The sequence below is a fragment of the Aulostomus chinensis genome, chromosome 3 (assembly GCF_037954235.1).
Source record: "Aulostomus chinensis isolate RoL2024-O1b breed Wild chromosome 3, RoL_Achi_v1.0, whole genome shotgun sequence".
Lineage (NCBI taxonomy): Eukaryota > Metazoa > Chordata > Actinopteri > Syngnathiformes > Aulostomidae > Aulostomus > Aulostomus chinensis.
In genome coordinates, this window is record NC_141322.1 from 7,787,670 (window position 1) to 7,794,503 (window position 6,834).

Genomic DNA, 6,834 nt, shown 5'->3' on the forward strand with positions numbered 1-6,834 from the left:
ACACCTTATCTCTAAGGGAGAGCCTAGCCACCCTGTGAGGAAACTCGTTTTGGCCACTTGTATTCGCGATCTTGTTCTTTCGGTCATTACCCAAAGCTCATGACCATAGGTGAGGGTTGGAGCGTAGATTGACCGGTAAATCGAGAGCCTCGCCTTTTGGCTAAGCTCCCTGTTTGCCACAACAGACTGGTTTAGCACCCGCATCACTGCAGATGCCACCTCAATCCACTTGTCAATCTCCCACTCTTAAGTATATACAGTATCTCTGTGTGATTTGTCATTGAAATGTGATTTCCAAGAAACAAGGAAAGTCATATACATATGGACAGTTTGACCAAGTTTGGTCTTTGATGATTTATAGTATCTTGACAAATTTCCAAATCAAGGTTAAAAAAATCTTATCTTTTACATTTGAAGTCAATCTTGTCTCATTTGGAAAATGATTTCTCTCCTTCCATAGTCACTTTTTCTGCTACAGGCACTCAGCACAGCCTGATGACAGTGTAGCTCACTTTCCTGAAGCCTTCGCTGTATCTGTGATTAGAAGGAGAAGAAGTTGATCAGAGTCAAAAGTGAGGTTGAGTATCTGTTCCTGTTGCACCATAGCTAACAGATTTTCTGCTGTCTGTGTCAAACAGTGAACTTCAGAGTGAATCGGAAGCTGATCCATTTTTGAAGGAGCTCATGGTTAGGATTTTGATGGGGAACTATTTTTCCAGGTTGTTTTCCATCAAAATTTTGGAGTCATGTGTTGCATTTGGCTTGTGATGGAGCAGGGTATATGGGTAATTGTAAGGCATCCAACAGAATCTTGCGCCATTTCTTCCACCTGCAATTTAAAAACGATATCCCTCTCCATCACTGCAGTACTTGTCAGCGAACTGGTAAGCCAAATCAGTGTCAGCTCTCAGACAGCCACTTGCTTATTGATTGTGTGAGGCCATTTGCCTTATGCAAAGTCTGGTAGCCAGTGTTTAAGTATTATGCATCAAAGCACAAGGTACCCAGCAGCTTGTCCTCTGTGCACAGTAACACCAAATCTGTAGTTAAGGCCTAAAATAATTTATATCTGTCTTTGACATCCCCAGGACCTCTCAGAATGACCAGGGATCATTTTTTTCTTTCCACCTTTTACTGAAGTGTTAAAACTGTTAGGGATGCATATTGCACAGACATAGCTAAAGACTGGGAAGAGGGGCTGCCATGGTAGTTGTCTGCTGCATGGGAAGTAATGCAGAAGATATAGGGTTTAGCCCAAATGACTTAATTTTTGGCCACACTATATGAGGTCTACTTGATGACTTGATGACATTTGATGACCCTGTCTCACTACTTCTGTAGCTGTTGCCCTTTGCAGGTCCTGGAGGTGGGAGTGTCAGAGAGTCAGGGTTTTTTGTTGCATAATTAACACTGCACCATACATCTTCTACCTATGCGTCAGCACTGGGTAGCCAAACCACCCATTATTTGAGTTTTGATTCTAAAATCTTTATCTCATGATAAAATTACACATTTAGCCTTTTTGGAATACAGGGGGTGATTTCATAGGAGTTCCACTGCCAGGAGCAAAACAAGTTGGATGAGAATGGGGTGGAGTACTGCCATGCTTGACATGATGTGAAATAGTCGTCATAAATGTAAGTTATATCAGCCTCTAGGGGTGCCCCCATGAAATGCTTTTATGCACCCACCAATATCAAAAAATCAAACTTCACCCTTGTTTCTACACCTCTGGATGGTAACAATAAGCTCTTTTTGGTGTTGTGGTTCTGTTTATGTAAACAATGGTGTGTTATATTGCACAATCATGCATGAACTCCTTGAATTTCAACAAGACATCATTGGTCTTACCACTCCAGCTGGCTGGTGGAGCTGCGGCATGGTGCAGCTCCGCCGAAAACAAAGTTGGTGGGTTTTGACAGATGGTGGAGCACAGAGTAGGCTTGCATCCAGTGTATCCTATGATAATAGGGCATTATCACCTGAAACCTATCCAGACTTTTGGTGGGGCAGATTGAAGGACAGAATATTCCTTTACAGCAGGGGTGTCCAAACTGGTCCAGTAAGGGCCGGTGTGGCTGCAGGTTTTCATTCAACCCGAGCAAAAGCAACCCCTGATTCTACTTAAATCAACTAAGCTGTGTCCACACAGCTCATTTGTTGGATCAGGTGTTGCTTTTGCTTGGTTGGAATGAAAACCTGCAGCCACACTGGCACTTACTGGACCAGTCTGGACAACCCTGCTTTACAGGTTACACTTGTAGCACACCTTGGATGTAAAACTTTGTTTTGTTTTTATGGCATTGCCGGGGGTTGAAGGTGAGGGAATGGATTAAGCTAACTGGATTCCTTTTACGCTTGCACAACAACGCCACCTGGGGGAACTTTAGCCCCAGGAAATTAATGAGGGACGCAGGTCCAGATGCACTCAGACAGATGTGGATTTTTGTAGTATAAAAATATTCCTTATTTCCCTCAATTGTTTGGTAAAAGAAAATCCATCAGCTGCATACTTTAACCACAGACTCACTAATAAGGCGAGTCCATACATAAGTGGTAGGCCCAAGAAACAAACAAACAAAACAAACAAAACAACCAAATAAATCAATCAAAAATGAACTAATTAAAACACAAGAAAGCAAATCAAATTATAATACTCAAAAAAAAGGAAACATGCAGTAAACCAATCAAAACGCTACTAAAGAAAATTATTCCGAGCCACCCACTGTGATTGGAGCAGACCTGAGTCACGTGTTTAAGCATACAGCAGGAATCCAAGTCCTCAAGATACGGCATGTCGCTAAAGGAGATTAAAAACGAACATGAAGGTAAAACCAAGACCGTGGCGATTTCGTAGCCACGATCGGATGTGGATAACTGTGCTCCGAGACACCAGACAAGAGAGCAGTAGAATCCCGAGCAGCACACGGCCAGGCCAAGACGTGCCTGTGAAGCGTGCACACATAACAATTAAGAACATGCTTAATATTCATAATGGGAAAACAGGGTAGCAGCCTGGTTACAGGCCACCTACCACACGGAGCATCGGCACAAGCTCCGACAGGGAGGAGGAAGAGAGTAGCAGGCCGCAGTGAAACGCTGCTGAGGAAAACAGAAAAATACAATTCAGTGGTCAGCTGGCAAGTTGAGTTACAGCTGCCAATTGTAGTAAACATACCTAAAGAAAACGGCACGGAAAAGCGGCGGACAAGTCAGGTCCTACACAGCCACAGCCAGCAGGCCAACACCAATTTTGGGAGAGGTGGAGAGATCCGACACAGCAACCACGCTGACTGTCACACTGTTTCAGGCCACACAAAACGCCACGCCACGCCACACATGGACACCAGCCCAAAGAGAGACGAGAGAGCAACTGAACCAGGTAACACCTGAGCAGCTATAATACCTGCGGCTCCTCCCCGCAATCAGCACCAAGGACACACACCTGATGCAAATCAAGCCAGAGGGAGGGGTGGAGGGATGGACAGCAGACCATCCTGCCACATTCTGCTTTGTTTTTTTTGTACAGCATGTGCATGACTGCAATAAACATTTACTGAAGACCCTACTTCATCATATGCAGCTTGTTTGATAGATCTCTTCACCATGGGATTCAAGCCTTTCCTTTTCACATGCTGCTTTTGCACCAGGTGGAGCCAGATTCAGTGATAATAATGTAAGTGTTGTGTTCCAGATTCTCAAATATGGTATCAATACATTATGAGTTCATGGTAGCTATATTGTTAGACTAAGGGTGGGAGCAACAAAAGCCATTGAGTATAATTCAAGAAATTGCCATACAATCTACATTCACTATATTGTGCTGTCCAGTCACAACCTCACAGATAAAACAGTGTCCTCTCTGGTAGAACTAAGATCAGAGCAGTAAAATGTAGAGTTTCTTGTACAGACGAATTTCAGCAGCACCTGCTTCTACTAATAATAGCAACAACTATTGCAAGACAGTAAGGAAATATGACTAAAATTATCTCCAATTTGGATTCAGTTGGATTGTGAAAGAGCCAAGGCCCCAGTGTGGGGTATGTGGTGAAGTTCTCAGCAATCATCATTATGCCTCTCATCATGTGAAAAGCCCATGGAAAGATTATTTTTATGGCTGGTTAAAAAAGTTTGAGAAACACTGATGTTCTGTATTTTAAATGATCACTTGGTATTCTGGCGCTATCAAGAGTTAATACGAGTAGTGTACAAAGTGATAGTTTCAAAAATATTAAAGTGACTGGTACATGGATACGGTTCTGTCCAAGCTTCAGACTTTGCTGGTAGCCGGGAGTGGAGAATTAAAGCAGATTTATGCCTCAACCACTTCCAGTGACAGAGTGTCAGACAATCCATCTAGATGAAAGCTCGCTGCAGGCTTAGGCTCTGACTGTTGTTGATCTTGGCACAAATACCAGATGTGCTTAGCTTCTGCTTGTCTTATTGGAAACAGCCCTCATCCTCAACTAATGAACATCCTTTCACCTGGTGACAAATTGAGACAAAATGCATGTCAGTTCATCATGAAGTTTTCACACACAGCAGGCTGGAGTGCTGTGTGGATGTAGGGAATGTGAATCTGCCGTTGTGCATCAGTCAGGCAGACAAAGAGGCCAGCCAGGGCCGTCATCAACTGTGGGACATACTAAGCATCTGGTGACAGATCCATCAGGATGCGAGACCACTTCACACTGGGCCTGTGTGTGGGGGTCCTGTGTGAGTACATGGACTATTTTTACTCCTGACTTAATGCACACCTCAGGAATTCCAGAGTTATCCTGTCCTCACTAGTTGAACCTGCTGGTGTTCTCCCCTCAAAACAAGTCCTGTCAAGTCAAGTCAATTTTATTTGTATAGCACCAAATCACAACAAAAGTAATCTCGTGACACTTTACAAGTAGAGCAGGTCTAGTCCCACACTCCTTCAATGAATTTACACCCAAAACTTCTCCATGAGCAAGCACATCCTGCAACAGTGCCGGTGAAAACCTTCCTTTTTAACAGGCAGGAGCAGATCCAGGCTCAATGGGGACAGCCTTCTCCTTTGACGGTTGGGGGGGAAAGAGAGCAGGAGATCTGTAGGTCTGTAGCCTCCTCCAGCAGCACCCAGGATCTGGGAGCCTGAAGGCACAAGACCAAAGGAAGGAGATGGGTGCCTCCTTTTTCCCCCAGCTGTCACATTAACATTAACAAAACACAATGTCCTTGAGGCTTTGAAGATAATTCAACTGAATTATGATGTCATTTTGCTCTTAAATGTCAATGAACTAAGTTTTAATCAAAGTGCACATTTCAATCCCCTCCCCCTAAGAGGATATCAGAGACACAGTGCAGTCTTTGCGTTTGGTGTTATTGCGTCAGAACTTTAACTCTACGTTTTATGGTCTCCACCTGTTAGAGCAAGTCAAACCTACCCCACACTTCTGTGTAACAAATGTTGAAAGATTTGCATTTTTGATGTGTTTGTTGCTGCATGTGAAAGACTGAGATACTGTTGTGGTGACAAAAGTGTTGACAATTTTTGATATGAAGAACCTCATTACCTGCCGACAACTTTTGGTATTAAGAACTTCATTACGGGCTGCACGGTGGTGCAGTGGTTAGCACTGTGGCCTCACAGCAAGAAGGTTCCGGGTTTGAGTCCCGGCTCGGGCGTGGGATCTTTCTGTGTGGAGTTTGCATGTTCTCCCCGTGCCTGCGTGGGTTCTCTCCGGGTACTCCGGCTTCCTCCCACCGTCCAAAGACATGCAATTTGGGGACTAGGCTAATTGGGTTCTCAAAAGCTCTTGTAGCCGCTGGGATAGGCTCCATCCCCCCCCCGCGACCCTTGATAGAAAGGAATAAGCGGAAGACGACGATGGATGGATGGATGGATGGACGCTTTAAAGCCTCCTAAGGCTAGTGATTGGAGGTTTTTTTCCGCCAAGTATAACATGCGTGCAATGTCAATCAAGAACTCATACATCAGAATGGAGCCAGCTGTAAATGTTGGTCCTAATGGTCACGCCCCCATCATCAGTACACATGCACGAAAAGCCTCTCGCGCGCATATGCACACACAGAGACAAGTCTGGGCCTGTCTGCAGCGGACGAGACACACACCATGGCAGCAGTAGCGGTGTCGGGTGGTCGTAAAATGAGGGATGATTAAAGCATAGCTTTAGTCAATGTTAGGCTAGCCCTGTGATGCATTTTCTTTTTTGTATTAAGCCTAAAGTTTTGTGGTCGTGGTAGTGGTTACACCTCCCCCGTGGTGCAGAGACCGCTTCCTAGTGCTACATGCTAAAGCATGAATGGGGCTGCCAGGGGGCCCGCTAATGTTGGCTCGTTTAAACCAGCCCTTCTATTAATTTAGCATGTTATGAATAAAACCCCTGTCCTGTAAGTGTCATCACAACTCCCTCTGCCCAGACGTCTCCTTGCTATTCAGGGCCTGGGGGACAGTAAACCTTCTGAGCACATGGAAATGATGCTTAACCTGCTGGGTACAGAGGAACCAAATTTCCCCTTCATAGAACTGTTTCTTCGACACATGCCGCCACACGTCCAGACAGTGCTCGCTAATACATCTATCACTGAGCCCCGCACCCTGGCAGAGGAGGCGGACCAATTCTTCCTGGCGACCCAGCGCTTCGCCCTTGAAGTGCTGGCCACGACGCGCAGCTACACGCCCCCGGGCGCTGGCGTGCCCCCTGGCAGAGGTCACACTGCCACCAACAGCTGTGCCAGCGCAGGTTTGTGCTACTTCCACGCAAGTTTTGGCGCCAAAGCTAAGAGGTGCCGTTCTCCTTGCAACTACGGTGCGGCGGGAAGCACCAAGGCCTGCACTCAGTA

The 6,834-nt window shown here is 45.4% G+C and overlaps 1 long non-coding RNA gene across 2 annotated transcripts; it reads right to left on the reverse strand.

Moving 5' to 3' along the window:
• Positions 1-425: 425 nt before the first annotated feature.
• Positions 426-3,351, reverse strand: LOC147267540 (uncharacterized). 2 transcript variants are annotated; one of them, XR_015112043.1, is made up of 4 exons: positions 3,179-3,351; positions 3,035-3,102; positions 2,743-2,946; positions 426-534 (listed from the first exon to the last, which is right to left on the reverse strand). It is a non-coding gene; the product is annotated as an uncharacterized LOC147267540 (long non-coding RNA). The 2 variants fall into 2 exon arrangements; XR_015112042.1 differs by lacking the exon at positions 426-534 and having other exon boundaries at positions 2,219-2,946.
• Between the last annotated feature and the right edge of the window lie 3,483 nt (positions 3,352-6,834).